Below are 21,257 nucleotides of genomic sequence, written 5' to 3' on the forward strand. Positions count from 1 at the left end.
TCAGTCTGTTTAAAATGCCCTGTCAGGGTGTGGTATTAGTGCAGGGAAATAGATCTTTTTCCCTTAAAGGGAGTTCAGAGCCTCCCCCAAAGACAGCAGTTCTGAAAGAAGGGTTTTTTCCCTCTGTGGTGCAGAGGAAGGACTGTCCTTCTATCCTCACTCTTGCTACAGGTAACCACACAAACAATATGGTTGGTTACTCACCTTTGTCTCTTTGATGTTGCTTGTATTTCTGGAGACAGTACTGCCAAAAGAAAACATTATGAATATTGAGGGCAAACCAACTGGAGGAAGGTAATCTAGTTATCCTAGTTTTCAAAATGATCTATATACTGTAGGCCTTCTCAAATCAAAATGTTGGTTTTATAGTTGGGACAAAGTATGGTGAACTTAGATTTTTAGCAGCAATCCTTAAACAGGCTGATCACAAATGAAGCCGCTGACAATTATTATTTTGCTCTATTTGTAAAAGTCTGTCAGGAATAAACATTCAATCCTCTAGCTCTAAACAGATTTTTTAGAAAAACAATATTAATCTTGAATATAATCCATATACTGCTTCTAAGAAATTATTTTATCTCAAAACTGGGATCTGGAAGGAACTATATAAAAATTTGATTTGAATTCTTAATACATATACATTTCTGGAAATATTTCTGCTTCAAAATAATCATAATAATTTTGTGCAGAGGAGGCTGTATCTTTTTGTGCACAAATGATGATGTAAACAAATGGGTTGTTTTGTCATGGGAGCAGGTGTATGGTGGAGAGGACAGCATCCCCCACCCCCACAATATTGTAACCACCTGTCACAGCCAAAAACAGTAGGAAGGGGAATCTCTCTCCTCTCCCCTACTATTTTGGTACATCCACCTGGTGAATTGAAATAGGAGTGAAGGAGGAGCTGAACCTTCTCTAGTGCTAAACAAGGCATGGGATAGTGAAGCAGCAATGTTCACTAACTCTTGTCTGCTGGGTCTCATCCCTATGCCTTCAACCACCACTAATAGCCAATGCAGTTTAGCATATCATAAGAATAGAACACACTCTATTTATTTATTTGTTTGTTTACTTACCATATTTAAGAACTGCCCATCTCCCTCCCAGTGAGACTACAGGAGCTCTAGAAATGAAATATTAAAAACATAAGCCCCACGTATAAAATGTAATAGAGGCAATGTTAAAAATTAATTAGGAAGAGGGATTTGAGGGCTCTAACCAGCCCCATGACTGTGTGTTTTCTGTGCACCCCAAGCAAAGCTACCGAGCCATGTTTTCCAGCCTTTCTGGAAGGTTTCTGTGGGTGTGTTTAAATCAGGGGTGGGTTCCTGCCAGTTCTAACCTCTTCTATAGAAGAGGTTCCACAAATCTACAGTGTCATTTAGAACCAGTTCCAGCTCCCTCCCCGGCCTGTCTGCACATCATCAAGATGAAGAGCGAGGACTTGTAACAAGGTGAAAGCTTTTTGGATAAAAATATGGTGGGTTATGCAGAATGTATTTAAGAAAAGAATACAATTCACTCCACAAATGTTTTTATTGGGTATAGTTAAGGATTTTACCAAAGGGGAAACAAAATTGGCCTTGTATATGGTCACAGCAGCTAGGTTGTTGATTGCGCAACATTGGAAAAAAGATTTTTTGCCGACAATCGATCAATGGATTCAGAAGGTGGCGGGGTTTGCTGAAATGGCAAAAATTTCAGCTTTCTTAAAAGCTCAGAAACAGGAGGATTACACACAGGAATGGGCAAAATGGATTGATTATATACAGAATAAATACCAGACTAGGAGTTATTATGTAGCCTTTAGGTAAGAATGTTTAGACCGATAGATGATCAGAGTAAATAGTATATGGGATGTTTGGAATTGTTAGAGTGGTATACAGCGGAAGTCAGGGGGGTGGGTTTGCGTGGGAGGTGGGGGAGGGTTAGGGTGGAGGGTGGGGCAATATATATGTATGAATAAATTAGAAGATGGGACTAATGAAACATTGTTAGGCTAGGAGAAATTTATATTAAGAGTTATAGATGTTAAATTAGCTTAGAAAATGATCAATGTGTTATTATTAATTTAAGAGTAATTTATATAGTTTTTGTTGGGAGGAGAGGGGTTATGAGTAATCTATTTTAAGATGGGGGGAGGGGGTAAAGTGTTTGGTATAATATTTGAATGTGAATTTTTGCGGGGGGGTATAGCATTTGTATGAGATTTATATTGTATGGAGGGGGGGGGTGAAAAGGGGGAAAACTTGTTTGTACAAAACTCTTTTAATAAAAAAAAAAAGGAAGTTGTAAAAAAAAAAAAAAAAAAAAAAAAAAAAGATGAAGAGCGAGAGGAGGAATTCTGGGAGTTGAAGTCCACAAGTCTTAAAGCTGTCAGGTTTGAACACCCCTGGGGTTGTTTTTTCTAAAGGGTTAGGAGTGCAAGGGTCTTGTAACTTGACAGCTTTAAGACTTGCACACTTCAATGCCAGAGTTCCTGAGCCAACATGACTGGAGGAGGAATTCTGGGAGTTGAAGTCCACAAGTCTTAAAGCTGTCAGGTTTGAACACCCCTGGGGTTTTTTTCTAAAGGGTTAGTGGTGAAAGGGTCTTGTAACTTGACAGCTTTAAGACTTGCATGCTTCAAATGCCAGAGTTTCTGAGCCAACATTTTGGTTGCTAAGCAAGAGCGTTGTTAAGTGAGTTTCACCACATTTTACAAGTTGGCCACGCCCACCCAGTCACATGGCTGGCAAGCCACTCCCACAAAGCAGGCCACACCTACAGAAGAGGTTCTAAAAAAATTTGAAACCCACCACTGGTTTAAATTGAAGACAGTACCACAATTCACCAGAAAGAAGGGCCTGAAAGAAGATGTGGAAATATTTTTTAAAAAATATTCAGGTGCAAAAACTATTCTAAAAACTATCCTAAACTCATTTTGCTTGTTCCCCGATTCCTTTGATTCCTATTTTAATTCATTATCAAATGTTAACATAGTTCCTTCCATATCCCGTTGCTTATGTCATGTTATCTGTCACGTTACCTCTTTGAATCCTAGAATCAGGCATGCAAGTTGACAAGTAAATAAACAAAACCAAAGCTCTCTTACTTCAAAGCATAATAGAGGAATGTCTCCATGATGGAGCTAAACTAATCATAACTAAATAAACAAATATATTAAATATGATAAATAAGTAAATAAACAGTATGATAAATAAACAGCATGATAGATAGATAGATAGATAAATAAATAGTGTGATATTAAGTAAATAAATGAATATACTAACAAATAAATATTGTAAAGTAAAGCAAACCTAAGCTACGTAAAGATAAAATCTAACCAAATCCAACCAACCAATCCTGAGTAACCAAGCAAGGCTCCGATACAGAGATAAAAGCTCTGGTGACTAGCTTTCAATCAGCTCAATCAAAAGTTTTATTTACTTCTCTTTTATGAGCTCATCTACCTGTCAGCAGTATTACGAGGCATGACCTCAGAAAGGAAAAGCAAAGTCAACTGATTGGCTGAGTGACTGCTAGTCAGGGTTTATTTATTTTTCAATATTGGGAGAAAAGTAGGTTCAAAAATCCTGCTGATGCATTTGGTGGAATCAGAGAACGAGCTAACAAGAAAAAAGCCATAGGAAGAAATACCGTAGTGCCCCTGAAGAAAGCAGAGAGATCTCTGGAGAAATATGCACAATTTAGGCAGAAAAAGTGGTGCAGAGTTGAGTTAGGTTTTTGATAGTTGAGACTTTTCCTGGTTATGGCATCTGCTTGTGTGGCAGCTCTGGGAAGGTAGGCGCCTTGAGTGATTTTAGTCTCTGTCTCTCTCAAGTGTGAACCCAACTCATCCTCTTGTGGTGCACCTTGGAAAGTGTACAAACATTTCCTAAAGCAGGGCTGATACCTTGGAAAGCCAAACTTCTACTCTGCAATAGCATTGTGGTCTCCTGACCATGCCCTAGTAATAATGATGATGACTCCTACAGGTGAACCAAACTGTGGAGGAGAAAAAACGTAACTTAAATGACTCTATTAAAAAGTCAGAAGAGCCGGAGGAGGAGCCAGCGTCGCAACGATATGGTTGTGTGGTCTCAATGCTCTGAGACCACAGCCAATACTTTTGTCACTGGGTGTTCCAAACGGACCTAAACCGTCCCGAAGAGACAGTGAACAGGAAGAATACGTCTCGCTGATCTTGGGGATATCGCAAAATCCCTGAAAGAAGCAAGAGAAGTTCTTCAAGCCGGCGACAAAAAATCCAGCCAAGGCTGACGAAGTCAGGGCAGCTCCAAAACGGAAGGAGATGGAAAGAGAAAGTGTTTCCAGCCAGTGAGGAATTTTTATTGCTTTAAAAAAGAGACTGCCTATAAAAAATAAAAAAAATAATTTAAATTGAAGAATAGAAATTAAATTTGGAATGGTTTTGGACAGTGGTTATCTCACTTTTTAAAATGCTTTTTACATGGATGGAATCTTTACAAGCTTTTTAAAATAGATGGATCAAGTCTTCTTCTACCTTTTCTTTGTGACTCTCTGTGATTTATAAAACAAAGTTTTCCCCTCTCATTGTTGTGGATACTTTTCTAATTCATTAGAAAAATGCATTTAAAGATCGGACCACTTTTTCCAACTTGAAATACAAAATAGTTATAAAAAAGAAACTTTTTAACAGCGCTGCGCTGCTCGAATGCTGGGAGGCTTTCTTGAATGGAGTTGTGTGTATTTAGACAGAACTTTCTTTGTTTAGACTTACGGCTTGGTTAAGAGAATCCAGATGACCCTTTGAAGTGCATTTAAAGTGAAAACAATGGTCTTTGTGAACGTATGCTTTCATTTTGTTGACCTTCCAAGCGAGAGCAGCTGTGTATGATAATATGGCATCCCAAGAGAATGTAGAGGCTTTATACTTACAAGGAATATTTTCAGAATTGCAAAAATAATTAAATACAGAGGAGAGAATGGAAAGAAAACTGGAATACTTGGAGCATTTAACAGCAAAATATGGTGAAAAAATTGAGGATGTTTATCAAATGCAAAATGAGGGGATTGAAACTCAAAAAACCAAAGTGGAAAATGAATATAAAGAGATTGAACCTGTCGATATCTAAACAGTGAAATTCAGTGACAATAGGTATAGTTAAATAAAAAATTGATAATGATAATAATGTGTACAATGTGTAGTATTATGATAAGCAATAATTGGATATGAATATTGAATGATACCCATGAAGGGAACGCTAGAAATCCTTTTGGATTATATATAAAGGTTAATAATAATAATAACAATAAAAAAGAACTAAATTAGACACAGTTAAGTTTTGATTATTAGGGGGGAAATGTTATGATATAGGATATAGTCAAATAAAGAAAGGATAATGATAATAATCTATATATATATGTATGGGTATAATATAAGGAAATTGGATGCAAATTGTAAACAGTGATTTGGAAAGGAGGATTAGAAAATTTTGTTATTAAATATTATGGATGTTTAGCTAGAATAGGATATAAGAATTCAGTGTTATTGGAGGATTTTAGAAATAGTAAATGAAATGCCAGTATATGGTTATGTATTAAATCTTGGTATATTTTATGATGAAGGACATTTAAACAATTATAGTCAAATAAAAGTGGAGGTATGATGATGGTAATATGTATAAACATTTGAGTTAAAATACTAGAGTTAATATGAACCATACTTGATGACGGTGGAAGAGATACACAAAAAACATTTGTAATCAATTGATACCCTTTCTACAGTATGTAAAGAAGGAGGTTTTTTATGTTTGTTTTGAAAATTCAAAAAAAATGTGGGGAAAAAAATCAGAAGAGCCTTTGCTGAAGAAGGTGAACAAGGGAAACCACTTGAAAATAACGAGATTGAAAGCAGAATATCAAAAAGAAACAATTGAGGATTGACTTTCTAACTGGAAAAGGAAGCCTAGTGTTGTGGCCCACCAGCGGCCAGGGGAGCTGGCAGCAGATTTGGACAGTGAGGAGGTTGGGGAGGAACATGGGTCAGTCCTGGAGTCTGGGGAAGGCCCTGACGAGTGCTCTGCATCAGAGGCAGAGATGGGGCCAGGGCAGTCTGAACGTTATCAGCTGCCTTCAAAGTCAGGCATCAGTGAGGCAGATGAACAGCTGGAGCCTGTTCCCAGTGTGCGCATGCACAGAGTTGCCAAAGGGAACAGCTGAGGAACCAGGGTCGACTTGGGAGTAAGGCCACGGGTGGACGGTGAATGGCCCCTCCCATAGGGAATAAAAGGGGATGGGTGTTTGCAGAAGATGTTTAGTTCATTCCTGCATTCTTGCCAAGTATTGCGGCGTCTGAAAGATATTGGCCTGATCACTCTTCAAGCCTGATAAAAGTTGGTAATTGTGAACTATCTTGAAAGAGTGTGGGCTGGGATTTTGGTGAAGAGAAATTCACTGTAACTTAAATAAAAGGGGCTTATTGGAAAGAGGACTCAGCTGTTGGGGAAGCCTAGGTCAGAACACCTATGCATTGTCAATACCTGAAGGAAATTGAAGGAAAGGTAGATCCAAAGCTAACATGGAGTTGGCTGAGATCAGGGGTGGTAAAGAAAGAAACTGAAGACTTTATTTCGGCTGTCCAAGAACAATCCCTGCTGATCAATTCCATGAAAGCAAAAGTTCAACACATCAGTAACAACAGCAAATGTTGCTTACGCTGCTGTTTTAAAGTTAATATGTCTGCCGTCTTCATTGATTATGCCAAATTATACATTCTATATTAGTTCTCCATGCACGGCAATGTATTTAGCAGAGTTGAATATTACCATTACACTGAATCTCATGGGGTCTGCTGGAACAAGTCCAATCCAAGCTGTACAGAGCAATAAAACAGCAATCTTCTAAATCAGGGCTTTTTTTTCCTGAAGAAAGTTCATTGATCTAAAAGGGATGGGTACAATCAATGGTGAGTAAAGCCCAAGTCCAGAGGTATATCTGGAAATCCCAATTATACCGTTTCTCATTTCCTAATGTGAGCACGACAAGCATAGAATCTCTCTAGATTCCCTTTATCCATACAGATATATTGGATGGATATGACTGCAAAATTACTTCCAAAGTCAGTGGAAATGGACTGAGAGGAAATGAACCAAAGGTATCCGGAATAGAAAGTCAAAGAGATCATTTTCAAACAGGTGTAGCTCAAATGTCACATTCTCAGAATGTGTGGCCTATAAAGGAAATCCATCAGAGGACTGTTATTATCCAGCTCCAGCTCATAAAGCATCGAGCCAATCTCTTCTACAGCGGAATTTAACTAAAATGAGGACATGGTTATCTCTAGTGGAAAGTGAAGCTACGTTTCTCTCTGCCTTTCACTGATGTTCACTTTCAGTGTGTACAAAGTCAAACGTTAAAGAATCTGTTCATTGGAAAGAAACTGATTTTCTACCACTTTTAAATAAGTAGTAACTTGGCACCACATAGGCCGTGACTGCTCTGTTTTGTTTATTGCCAAACAGACAGGACATTTTTCTTCCTTATGTGCAAAGCCAATTGAAAAGCATTCAGGAATAATATACTGAGACACATCATTCATGCTTTCCATCATATTTTTATCCTGAGCTTCTCCAGCTTCTACAGTAAGGTTTTCATGAAGAGTTGGAGTGTCATTCCTAATGCATTTTTCATTGTGAAGCCAGGTGCAGCCTCTTTGACATGGCATATTGGCGTAGGCTTAATGAACTGTCTGAGGATAACCAAACAATGCTTTGTGCCAAGTAGGATATATAAAAAATATTCACCTTATTGCCTTTTCTGAAAACCATTTGGATGCTCCAAAAATGGGTGATGCCAAAGGAAACCACCTTTGCAAATGATTATACATAAAAAGCTGACCTCTCTGACTTGAATGTTAAGATCTAATTACTTTATCTTGAATACTTTTTTTCAGTGAAAAAGAACACAATTTCCTTCATTATTGAGTGAAATGAGACCTATCAGGTAAGTCTGAAATGTAGAAGCCTCTTCTGGAGGTTCTATGATCTTATTTACTGATATTGTCAGGTTAGGAGTTATGGTTAGGGTTAGGGTTAAGGTTAGTGTTGGGGTTGGGTTGGGGTTGGGGTTGGGGCTAGGGCTAGGGTTGGAGTTGGGGTTACAGCTGAGGTTGGGGTTAGGGCTGGGGTTGGGATTGGGATTGGGGTTAGGGTTAGGGTTGGGGCTGGCACTGGGGCTGGGGCTAGGGTTGGAGTTGGAGTTAGGGTTGGGGTTAGGGTTTGGGTTAGGATTAAAATTAGGGTTAGGATTAAAGTTAGGGTTAGGGTTATAGTTAGGTTAAGAAAGTCAAGAAAGTGTTGCCTCATTATATCAGACAGTGATCCTCACTGATTTGATAGAGGTTTTAGAGAATTTCATCACAATGAAAATCGGGGCACTTTAGAACTATTTTTGTTATTCCTCGCTTTTGGAATCTCCTTTCCAATAGATGCCAGGCCGATGCCAATTTTTCAATATGAGGTGAAAATCTGGCTTTTGATTCCCACATTCTACAGTACAGAAACCATTTGCCTCTTTTGTCCCCTCTGTTAGTGATAATTTCTCATTGCTGTATTTTAAATTATGTATTTTTATTGTTTATTCTTATTTGGTTTTGCATTGTGATTTCCATGTTTTCCTTCCCTGACTAATTTCCTTGCTTTCCGTTACGTACATCCATAACTATCACTGCCACTAAATATGTGGAGGGGGGAGTGTTTCCTCTTTTATTTTTTGAAAAATATAAACTAGATGCATGTTTGCTTTAACTATAAAAACAACTTCAAATTCTACCACATTCTTACAAGAACTGCACAGGAATCAATAACAGTGATCTTAATTTCATTCTTTCACCTGCAGAGATTAAAAGGGCTGGTTAAAAAAATGGCCACCAATTTATATGGAAATGAAATATTATTTAGTAAACCATATGGCATCGTGGCATGGGCAAGAAGGCATAGAATCTGCTATAGTTCATGTTCTCTGCTTCAAAATTAACTCAAAGCACATGTATATCTAGAAAAGTTGAATTTTAAAAAAGAACCTTTGGACTTGTAAAAAAAAAAAAGTACCGTGTTTTTCGGAGTATAAGACGCACCTTTTTTCTTCAAAAAAGAGGCTGAAAATCTGGGTGCATCTTATACATCGTGTCAGCTCCGGCCAGCCCAGAGGCATGGAACTGCCATTCAGGGGAGAAACCTGGGCCAGCTGCCAAGACTCACCAGGCTTCACTCCTACACAAACAGCTGAGTAAATCTACAAAGCTAGTGATAACTGACTGACAACAATCCACGATTAATTGCCGGGTGGTGTTTGTTTTGGGTTACGAGGGGATGGGTGTGCACACGCGGGAGGTGCAGGTTATCCTAATTACTAAGTAACTATAAAAGGTAGTGGGAGCACCGGGTGGTAGCTCTGACAATTATTCATTGCCTTAGTGCTTTGTTGGTCAGCTCGTGCCGAAAGAAGAATACAAACTGCATTTCAAACCGTTTCTGTGTTTGGCTGTTTTCGTTACCCTTTGGAACCTGACACATCGAATACAGCATTTTTTTTGTCTCCCAAAGCCCCGCCTCTTCACCAAAATGGCTGTGCATACCCTTATGGGGGCTTTCAAAGAGTTCCTGGGGGCTGGGGAGGGCAGAAATGAGCAAAAAATGGGTCGTTTTTTGTCTCTCCAGCCCCCAGCAGCACTCTATAAGCCTCCATAAGGCTATGCATGTAATTTTTTAAACAAAAGTGGGCCCGTTTTTGCAAAAAGCAAGCCATTTTTGCTCGTTTTTGCCCCCCCCTCCCCAGGAGCACTCTGCAAGCCCCCCCCCCAAGGCTATTCACGCCTTTTATTTGAAAAAAGGGGCCCGTTTTCATGAAAAACGGGCCATTTTTTGGAGGTTTGCAGAGTGCAAAAACTTTTTTTTCCTTTTGGAATGCTCTTTAGTTAAAGTGATTGATGAGAATTACATTCATCAAGTGCCGTGCCAGCAGAAACAAGTCTGAGGTGCTGCAGGTTGTCAGCAATTTCCTTCTCCAGCACATGGAGAAATACACCTGGAAACATCTACCTACCTACCTACTCTCTCCCTACCTACCTACTGTATTTCTCTCTCTTTCTCTCCCTCTCTATCCCTCTATCTACCTACCTACTTTTTTTAATGTATATATATTCGTAGATTTTCATGGGTGTAGGTATGCTGGTCTTGTTGTATTCGGGTCTTTTTCCGTGTAAGATTGAGATTGTCTTGGCAACGTTTCAGCGAGGTCTCACTCGCCATCTTCAGGCTGGGTTTTGGGTTTAAAGTGTGATCGGAGCTGCCGTCTTTCTATAAATCTTGGTGGGGGAGTGTGGAGTGCTGGCTTTGTTTCAGTAAGTGGAATGATTGGTTGTGTGGTTGTATCATGATTGGTAGATTGGTGCTGATTGGTGCTGGCTGTGTGTCTATTGTTGTTACCATATATATATATGGTAAACTGTATATCACAACTAATACAGATTTTCTGACATTTTTTTCATTTTCAAAGAGCAATAAATATGAATGAAGAAAATCATAACCCTAGACCCATGGTGAGGAACCTACGGCACGCAGAGCCCTCTGTGTGGGCACATGCTTTGTCGCCCCAGTACAGATGAAACAGTGCCAGACACGCACCAAAACAAGCGATGGGCAGAACAGGGCAATTGGTGGATGCAGTTTTGTTTCACACCTCCCATTTAAGTTGATAGACAGCCAGGGTCCTATTTGCAAAAGGTCCCCGCTCCTTTCTTTCTGTTTTGAAAAACCCTCCCCGCCCTTTCGCGTTTTTTTGTCCTTTTCAGAGCCACAAACAGTAAAAATGTTAACAAAACAGTAGCCTTAGTAATTGCAACACGTACGCCATTGGGTATGCATCAGTTAATCTGTTTTCATAGTAATTGTAAGCATGCATTGTAAGCATGCAAGAAAATTCACAATCCCCATCCAAACAGCAACAAATTGCAAAAAGCTTATGCTTTTCACTTAAAAACCACCAGTATTTATTTAAATATAACAATATTTTCATAGCAGTTAGCATAAAATAGCATAAAATCAATGGCCTATCCAAAAAAATGTCATAAACCTTAAAGCGTAAAGCATGCAAGACTTTTTCACACAGCTGTACAACTCTTAAGTGCTATTGCTAAACTGAATTAGATCCAGATCATGGAATGATTGTGCAAGAGGGGTTCCTTGCATGCTGACAGCAAAGATGAATGCTTCAAGAGATTACATTTTGCCAGCAATGGTCCATTGAGAATAAAAACGAACAATTTCTGCACATTTTGATACCCAAAACCTGGGCTAGTTATTATGATCTAGAAATAAACCATCAGTACATACAGTAGCTTCAAAAAAGCTTTAACTGTGAAGGGGCAAAAAAACCTCAAAACCTAGAAAAGTTCTGTGAGAGTTTAGGGAAATACAGATGTAATTATTCAGAGATGTCCTTGACTCTGGCACCTTTTTCAATTCAGAGCACTGCAATGCAACACTCAAAAGTTTGAGGTAATTGATTAAGCAGAAGCCCCAAAAGGAAATTTTGTTGCGACTAGACAAGATTCATTCATTCAGAAGATAATTGCAAATTTATATTTCATTGCTTAACTAATCTGTCATAAGTTCACATTTGGCATCATGCAAGTATCTTTTTTTCAAATTGAAGTAATTTTCTTTGTGGCCATTATTTGATTTAAGAGAAATAGTGGGAAGGAATGTCAGGACTTGCTGAAGAGATAAAGTAAGGAATTACTTTGTAATGACCTTAAGAAGCTTGTTCATTGTTGAGAAAACTGTTTAGCTAGTGAGGGTGTTGTGGAGAAGTAAAAAAGAGCTAATTTCAAGAATTATCTTCCTGTATTATTTATTATAATAACCCTATTTAAAATTATGGAAGTGGAGGCACCACTTTTCATTCAATCCACATATTATATTTGTATTGCAACTGTTTGGGTTAGACCATTGAATATGCAGCTATCTAATGCATTATTTCCGTTAGCTTACAGCTTTGCTTTGATATCAATAAACTTTCCAGTCATGTTGATTTAGCTATAAATATTTTTATCATCATTCTGAAATTTTATTGACCTGGCCTCTAGAGACACAGTAAATGGACTTATAGATTAAATGTCAGAATAAAGTTCATCCTGCTTGTTATTCACTCAGATGAGTTCTGCAGCTTTATAAATTTGTCATTACCCATATTTGGACAAGGCTGGGCTTCTGGAAAAGAACTGAGATTTCTTTACCCAAGATGTTAAGCGACATGCCTTGAAAACCAAGTATCGTGGTTTCATTTGCCAGATCGTCTTGGTCTACAGATTACTTATACCTGACATAACGCCTTTTTCAAATAAAGTTGGCATTCTCAAACAGAGTTTCTTTATCTCAGTCTAGTGAAACGGAGGACTAGGAGTAACATGATAGCAGTGTTTCAATATTTGAGGGGCTGCCACAAAAAAGAGGGGATCAACCTATTGCCCAAAGCACCTGAAGGCAAGGCAAGAAGTATTGGATGGAAACTAAACAAGGAGAGAAGCAACCGAGAACTAAGGAGAAATTTCCTGACAGTGGAATGATTTACTCCAGATGTTGTGGGTCTCCAACACTGGAGGTTTTTAAGAAGAGATTGGACAACCATTTGTCTGGAATGCTTAGGGTCTCCTGCTTGAGCAAGGAGTTGGATTAGAAGACCTCTAAGGTCCCTTTCAACTTTGTTATATAAATTTGAATTAATATGATAGCCACAAAAACTCTGGTCTGTGAATTAGAATACAAATTAAAATGAATCCCAGAAGTAGGAAATAGCAAGCCACTTCTGCAATGTTGCCAAGAATCAATATGAACCTGTCCATATAGTTACCAAGAGTTGACTCTGACTTTACTTGTGTTCCTACTGACTGTTCCCTCTGTCATATGGGGTATTGATTTGAGAAGGAAGCTATTTTATTCACCAAAATATCTCCTTAGTGGGAGTCTTGTCTCAAATCAACTGACAATTTGCTAATGGAAGAAGATGGCAAGGTTTCTATTTTTGTTTCAGACAAAAATCTTCCCTTCCGATTTGGAGGAGCACCTTAAAGGGGGGAGGGGGTGTCAGGTGAATATAATATCTCTTTGCAGGAGCTTCTGGGATTTAAAGGCCATCTATGGTTATGTGCTGAACAATGATGTTATAGCACATGCTGAGGCTTATGTAAGGTTGGTCATTGGATCCTTTTGGTCCAGAAGCTCTGGGGTGACCAGTTCAACCAGTCTGGCTATTAAATTGCTGCAGAGTCAGTTTATACCTATTCTATTAGGCTTCTGGACTTCATTGTATTCCTGAATCTTGTTTGTCCTTCTCTTGATCCAGTGTTCAGTCTACACAGTTGTCTCAATCCTGTCTCCTAGCTTAGTCTTTGATTCCAACTCACTCTTCAGTCCTGGCTGACAGCTCAGCTCATCACTTCTGCTAACCTTTATCTTAAGCTTACTGCTCTCCATGGTTATCAAATAGCCAGGGACTGATCTGAGAGTTGAATCAAGCTTCTTCTCTAAGTTAAAAGACTGCATTCAGGATTAGTATAAAATTCCATACTTCAAGACTGGCCCTTCACTATATACACAGGGAAGAACAAATTGTGGAGAAGAGTAGTAGTGTGATGTCATTGCTTGATTTGGGAGCAGGAAGGACTAAATATCAGACAATTAGTTAGAAACAGCTGAATATCAAGAATAGAATAGAACAGAACAGAACAGAACAGAATAGAATAGAACAGAATTCTTTATTGACCAAGTCTGATTGGATACACAAGGAATTTGTCTTTGGAGTAATTTGTCTAAATTGCTTCTGGGGTCAACATGCCTGTAGAAGTGTCTGTGCAGGATATAAAAGGGTCCTGTATGAACAATATATTAAAGCTATATGGAATTCAATAGATTTGAAAAATTAATTTCAGTGTATCACATCATTTCATTCCAAAAGAGTTTGTAAAAAAAATCAACTTCCCAATTGAGAATACATTGGATAGCTTTTGAGATAAAAGTGTATAAAATCCAATAAAAGGATTTTTATAACAGAAGTGGAACATTTATTAAGGGTGACTTGGCAACTGTCTGTCATAGCTCAGGTTATGAATTTAGCACCAGATGCTACAAATGTCATCATTACTTTTGGAAAGAGTTGATTTTTATATACTGCAAAACTATAACCTTTTCACATCTTTAGATCTCTTGTTTACTCATTTGTGGTTTACTCCTCTGTTAACTTTTAAATGTTTTCTATTGTATTTGTTTATATATTTTACCTTAAACAACTTTAATATTTTTAAATAAAATTGTTGACTTCTCAGTGGGTGGAAGTTACTTTCTGAACATAAATTCTACCCAGGGATTGTGAGACTTCTGGTCCTAATCCTAACCCATCATTCCTTGAAGAAAAAAAATGTTCATTTAACATAAATGTCCAATGTATATTGGCCAGTTCTTTGCCCACTGAGCATAAATCTGCCTATAGATATTATCATTCAGAATATCATTTAACCAGTCCTAAAATCTGTTTCTTTGGTCAAAAAACAATACTAGAATTCTGAAGGAAGAGATAATTAAAACAAGTTTATGGACAGATTGATGTTATATTTTTAGAAGTAGAATTGTAGAAGTACAGTTGTATTTTGGAGGGGGCAAAGTGGCATTACAACTGTATCCAACATTAATTTTCAAACACAAATTCTGTTCCAAGGTGTCCTCTTCATGGTGGACATGACATACTTTTTCAGCTTGAAATAGCAGCTGGCAATGGTGTTAAAACATGATTTATCTATAGCTTAAAACAACAATTCTTAGAAAAATTAAACAATTTCCAAAGAATATGAACTACCTTTTAAGAAAGATTTCTCATCCAGACAGAAGAATACTTAAAATTATTAGTTTGATAAAAACTTGAGAGCCAGTTTAGAATAGTAGTTAAGGCATCAGGTAACAAACTAGGAGACTTTGAGTTCTAGTCCTGCTTTAGGTGCATTTGGAATAAATGCTCAATATGGAGTATAATTTATTTTACTTGAAGTTGCCATTTTGCAGAAAAAAACCATTAAAGCTGCCTTTAAAAATTGCCAGTTTCTCTCTGTCTAGGTAATCTCAGTTGCTAGTGCTTAATTGCTAGTGCTTATTATTGTCACATAACTGATAAATAGCATGCTATGTAGAGTATGGATAAATAAAAGAGACAATTATTCAGCAAGCCTGAATCCTGATATGTTTTGCCTAGCATTGCCAAATACTTAAAGGGAAAAAAAACCATACAAGTTTCTGCAAATGTTATAAATGCTCCTGTATCCAACATTAAGAGCATCTGCACAAAGAAGTAAACAGATTTTTACAAAGCAGATGCTAAGAGCTTGGAAGAACTGAAACTCATCAAAGAGATCAAGATTGTGAAGCTGAAGAGTTCAATGATAATGTTCCAAGAATTTCTGGCAATGAAATTTGATTGTTTTGACAAGTCTGGATGTTTATGAGATAGAGAGACAAAGTAGCCCATTAGATGCAAGCAAAGATAGCTTGATCATCTGCTCCCTTTTGCAAATATACCTATCTATCTTGTGCTATTTTTAGGCTATATCTTCAAAGAAGGCGTAAACTTTTTCGGGGAGTGAATGTGTTCTTCCCCAATATTTTAATGTAATCCTGATGATTAGTGGGCTATAAGATAAATAAGTGAATAGTGAATAAGAATTTAATTTGCAATCTCTCATCATTTTTTTTCTAACAGAGAATACATATACTTAGATAGATTCAGCTCTCAGAAAGAACATCTGGATGGCTGAAATGTACTGGTCTAACTTGTCAGGTCTAACTAGAAGGGCTGAGATCCAGCAGCTTTCAAATGGTGAACTAAACCTCTCAGCAGCTGTGGGCAGTCCAACCATTGGCTGAAGATATTGAGAATCAGAGCAAATATTGTACATATGGAAGTTGCCAGCTTCGGAGAAGACTGCTTGAGTGGAAATTGCCATGCTCTGAATCCATTCACAATGTCACATAGATAGCAGTGGTAAGATTCTTTTTTTTTTTACTATCGATTATGTGGGTGTGGCTTGGTGGGCATGGCAGGTGAAGGATACTGTAAAATCTCCATTCCCTCCCAATCAGCTGGGACTAGGGAGGCAGAGAATAGATGGGGACAAGGCCAGTCCTTGGTGGCATTTACTAGTTCTCCGAACTACTCAAAATTTCTGCTACCGGTTCTCCAGAATTGGTCAGAACCTGCTGAATGCCACCTCTGATAGACAGACAGACAGACAGCAGACAGATATAGATGACATATAGAAAGAGAGCTGGTATAATATGGATCATATTAAGCATATAGGTCGATATGCATGTATGTGTTTATATGTATGTCTGTAGAGAGGAGAGGGAGGTAGTTCATAGAGAGATGCTTTCTCTCACTATACATTTATTTAATATACATTTCTTGTTTGTTTAAATCATTTATACCCTGCACTTCAGGGGGGAAAAAGCTCCCATTTTTGCTCTTCCATTAAATATGTGAAAAATGGGGGGGGGGGGGGAAATTGGATAACACTGGTACTTTCTGGATAGAATTACAAGTAGCCTTGACTTATGACCCACAATTGAGCCTCATGGTTCATGTCATCATGGTTGTAAAGCAGGTCAGCACATGACTGGATTCAATTTTATGATGCTTTTTGCAGTAGTTGCTTCACAAACACAGCAGTCTCTGAGCAAACCCATTGTTTACTATGGGGCCTTCTTTCCCTGTAAACAGAAAATGAATGCTGGTTTCCGGGGGGCGGGGATTGTCACGAATGGCAGTCATGTGACTGTGGGAGTGGGACACTACAAATGGTTGTAAATGCAGGCCGGTTGCCGAGTGCCCAAAATGCAGTCATGTGACTGGCAGGGGGACAGACATTGTTACTTCTCAACCTCATTGTAACTTTCTGAGGGATCCATCATAAATTTGAACAGTCACTAAGTGGCTAGTTGTAAGTCAAGGAGTAGTAACTGTAGTTGGCCATTCCTCCCTGTTGAGGCCACATTATGCAGTAAGCATTATGCTGGTGCATGGTCACACTCAGTCAGGTCATCAGATCACTTCTCATATAGCTAGTTAGAACATAGAACAACAGAATTGGAAGGTCATCTAGTCCAACCCCCTGCTTAAGCAGGAGAGCCCATACAATTTCAAGTTGAATGGCTATCCAGTCTCTTCTTGAATGCTTCCAGTGTTAGGGACATGATTTGCAACTGGGGTGGTATGCCTACCTATGGTACAAGAAACACAAAGCACACAAATAGTTTCAAGAACACTATACTAGAAACACTCTGTTCTCAAATATTAGAAACATGCCACAGAAAAATCAAAAATCAAAGGAGACAAGGAAGAAGGAAGGAAGATGGTTTCAGTCAAATAATAATATTTGCTGTATCTGCTTTGGACCAGTGTAGGTTCTTTTCTCAGAATTTGCTGTCTGCTTAAACAAACGTTTGGTATCATGACACCTTCCCGAGAAATCTCTTTTTCAAATTCAATAGCTAGTTTGATGCAAATGAGGTAGTAGGTTTGTGGGGAGAATTGGAGAATGAGCTGCTGCAAAAATGAACAAACTCATAGATTATCTCATTGCTATTCCCTAGCAACCTGATCCACAAGATTGGTGATATAGTTCAACTTCAATTTGTCCCCTAATTGCATCTTTTCCTGAATCCTCAAATATAGATTGAAGACTAACTTGTGTTGCTCTATCGACTGATAAGCCATTCAGCCAATACATCAAGGACTCTAAGGGGATAACTAACAAACCACCGGCTATTTTGATGTATAGTTCGGTGGCAAATTGTACTTTAAAAAAAGAATAGTCTTAATGTTACTAGCCTGAGTGCTGTTCTTTTCTAAGAGGGGCGTTTTCAAGCATATTAAATGGGGGGGAAAAATGTTCTTCCAGATGCAGCTGTTACCATAGTAAAGACAATGGACAAGATGCTAATTGGAAGACATAAAAAAATTAAGAAGGGTGAACTCAGGGTAATAGCTATCTTCCTTCCCAAGAAAACAAATATGCTCCATCTATTTACGAATTCTTAGACATTGCTGAAACACTTCTATATGCACGTAGCTGCATGTTGCTTTCATATATTGATCATGCTATTTAGGCTGAAGGAGAAAGTTTGATCTAGTGCAGTGATTCCCAGCATGGGGCTCAAGCCCCAGAGGGGAGCAATTTGATTTTAAATGGGGGCAATTTGAACCTTGTTTAAACCAAGTTACCATATTTTTTGGAGTATAAGACACACTGGAGTATAAGACGCACCAAGATTTTGAAGAGGCAAATAAAAAAAAAGTTTTTGCACCCTGCAGACCTCCCCAAAACAGCCCGTTTTTTGCAAAAACAGGCCCGTTTTTTGTCCAAAAAAGGGCATGCTTTTAGGAGGCTTGTAGAGTGCTCCTGGGGCCTGGGGGGACCAAAAACAAGCAAAAAAAGGGCCGATTTTTCATGAAAATGGGCCCATATTTTGTCGAAAAAGGGCATGTATAGTCTTTAGAAAGCTTATAGAGTGCTCCTGGGAGTTAGGAGTGTTTTTCACTCATTTCTGCCCTCCCCAGCCCTCAGGAGCACTCTGGAAGCCTCCTAAAGGCCATGCATGGCCATTTTTGCAAAGGGGGCGGGGTTCCGGGAGGCCAAAACTGCTGTATTCAGTGTATAAGACGCACCCAGATTTTCACCCTCTTTTTTGAGTAGAGTTCACTTTTTGAGTAAAGTAAGAATTATATGTCACAGGGAGAGGCATCAGGATTTTAGAGATGCTTAGATGTAGCATAGCCAAAAAAAGGTTGGGAACCACTGGGCAAGCGGTTTAGGTACTGGCCTAGAAATCAGGAGACCCTATGTTCTAATCCCGCCTCAAGCATGAAAGCTGGTTGGGAGACTTTGGGCCAATCACCAGGAGACGATAAATTCTAGTCCCACCTTAGGCACCTAAACTGGCTGGGTGTCTCTGGGCCAATCACTCTATCACAGCCCGATCCACCTCACAGGGTTATCGTGGTGGGGAAAATAGGAGGTAGAAGGAGCCCTGTGTATGTTCGCCACCTTGAGCCAGAGGTGGTATTCAGCAGGTTCTGACCAGTTCTGGAGAACCGGTAGCAGAAATTTTGAGTAGTCTGGAGAATCGGTAAATACCCCCCTCTGACTGCCCTGCCTCCATCTATTCTCTGCCTCCCAAGTCCCAGCTGATCGGGAGGGAATGTGAACTTTGCAGGGACCCCTCCCCTGGAGTGTGGTGGGAATGGAGATTTTACAGTATCCTTCCCCTGCCACGCCCACCAAGCCATGTTCACAGAACCAGTAGTAAAAAAATTTGAATCCCACCACTGCCCTGAGCTATTTATAAAAACAATGGCAGGATATACATTTAATACATGAAATCAGTTGGAGTTCAACAACGTACTGGTAGCCTCATACTCATTCTGATATATTTCATAAGAACTGAGGAAAAGTACAGTATGCTTCTGCAGCTATTCCAGAACAGTCAGAACTGTTCACTTTTGCATAGTGCCAGGTGGATTCAAAGAAAATGCCACATGCAGCCATTTGTATTATTTAAAGCGATCAACAATTTATGACCACTAGGGAGGGAGGCGGGTACTGTGTTGATGTTTTATTATTGCTTCTGTAATCTCTAACTATGCAGTTTCACCAAGATGTTAGACCAGTGGTTCCCAAAGTGGGCGGTACCGCTCCCTTGGGGGCAGTGAGATGATCTAGGGGGGTGCTAAGAGGCAAGGGAGATGGCAGGGGGGCGCTAAGAGGGAAGGGGGGCGGCAGGGGGCGCTAAGAGGGAAGGGAGGTGGCAGAGGAGTGCTGGAGGTGGCCCCTTTGTTAGAGTGAAGTTTTTCCGCGTTTCAAGCACTGGGTGTCGTCTCGCTCCCTCCGCAAAGTCACCGGCAGTCCGATTCCGACGTGAAGGCAGAAGAAACGAGTCGGCTTGTTCATAACCCAAAGTCCAGAACTCGTATCGCCCTACCGGGCAGGGGGGGAAGCCTCTTCCCACTAACCACGGTTCGTGTTGACCCGAGAGCCTTCCTGTGGTGCACTTGCTGCATTGGGGGAGGATAGGAGGTTCCACGCAGGTGGTTTAAGCGAATGGTGTGGGAACGTAGCCCAGGAGGAGGGAATGAGAGGTAGCGATCCGCTCTCCAAAGAACACCCTCCCCCTCTGTGCTGGGATTTTATAGGGAAGCGACGTAGGGCAGGTAAAGCTGAGTCAATAGCCCGCAGCTCTGCATTGGAGGCCTACAGAGGGGACATGGCCCACGGCTGGGTCAACAGCCCGCAGCTCCGCATCGGAGGCTTACAGAGGGAACACGGCCCAGGATTTCTCTTTGGAGGTTTGCTCGTGTGCGTACACACACACAGAGGGAGAGAGAGGGAGAGCGAAGCTGCATTGGGGTGGGGGGAGGAGAGGGAAGGAGGGGCAGCTTTTCTGGGCGACGTGGGAAAGAAGCACCGCCAACCCCCTTGTAGGCCTGGCTGGCCTCGGCTCGTCCCCCCCATGCCCGCGGGGCTGCCCAAGCGAACTCCCAGCCAGCGTCTAAGTGGCTGCAAGGACTCGCCTGGGCCCACCTGGGCAGCTCCAGGGGCTCCGCTCCAAAGCCTCGGAACCTCAGATGATCCGCGATCCCCAAAGTCTCGGAAGCTGGCACCTTTCAAGTGGGCGGCCGGAGCCGACACGCTCCGTGGGGTGGTGCTCTTAGCGTGCTCTTTCACCCACGGGAAGCGCCCGTGATGGTGCCTCTCTCTCTCAAAAGCCAAGACTTTCGGCTTCTCTTTACAAGGTTTCCCCGGACGCAACCTATCTGACACCCCTCTCTCCCGGGAGGAGATCCCAGGAGAACCAGCTGAGTCCGCTTGTTCCCACATGTCATGGGAACTCTGCCAGAGTTTCAAATTTGGGGAGGGGGGCTCTCTGGATCAAAGCTGGAGGGCGCTAAACTCTACCTTGATTTTCCCTTCCTGCCTGGGGGTTGCTCCTGTCTCCCTTTTCTTGAAAATCCCCTCCATCCCTCCCTCTGCTTCCTGGTCAGTGGCCCTTCCCCTCTCTCTCCCTGATTCATCCTTCTCTGAAGATTGGGGGAGGGAGGGAAGGAAGGAGGAGAAGCAGGGAAGGAGGTCAGGAGAGTCATGGACAGGCCCCCCTTTTTTTGTTTAAACAGCCTTGGTTGCTGGATGTGAAATT

General features: G+C 40.3%; 1 long non-coding RNA gene across 1 annotated transcript; it reads right to left on the reverse strand.

The window, feature by feature from the left end:
- Nucleotides 1-1,085: 1,085 nt before the first annotated feature.
- LOC309385509 lies at nucleotides 1,086-6,828 on the reverse strand. The gene is made up of 3 exons (XR_014174241.1): nucleotides 6,792-6,828; nucleotides 2,799-2,846; nucleotides 1,086-1,123 (listed from the first exon to the last, which is right to left on the reverse strand). It is a non-coding gene; the product is annotated as an uncharacterized lncRNA (long non-coding RNA).
- Nucleotides 6,829-21,257: the final 14,429 nt, after the last annotated feature.

This window comes from Natrix helvetica (assembly GCF_964273705.1).
Source record: "Natrix helvetica genome assembly, chromosome: 2".
Lineage (NCBI taxonomy): Eukaryota > Metazoa > Chordata > Lepidosauria > Squamata > Natricidae > Natrix > Natrix helvetica.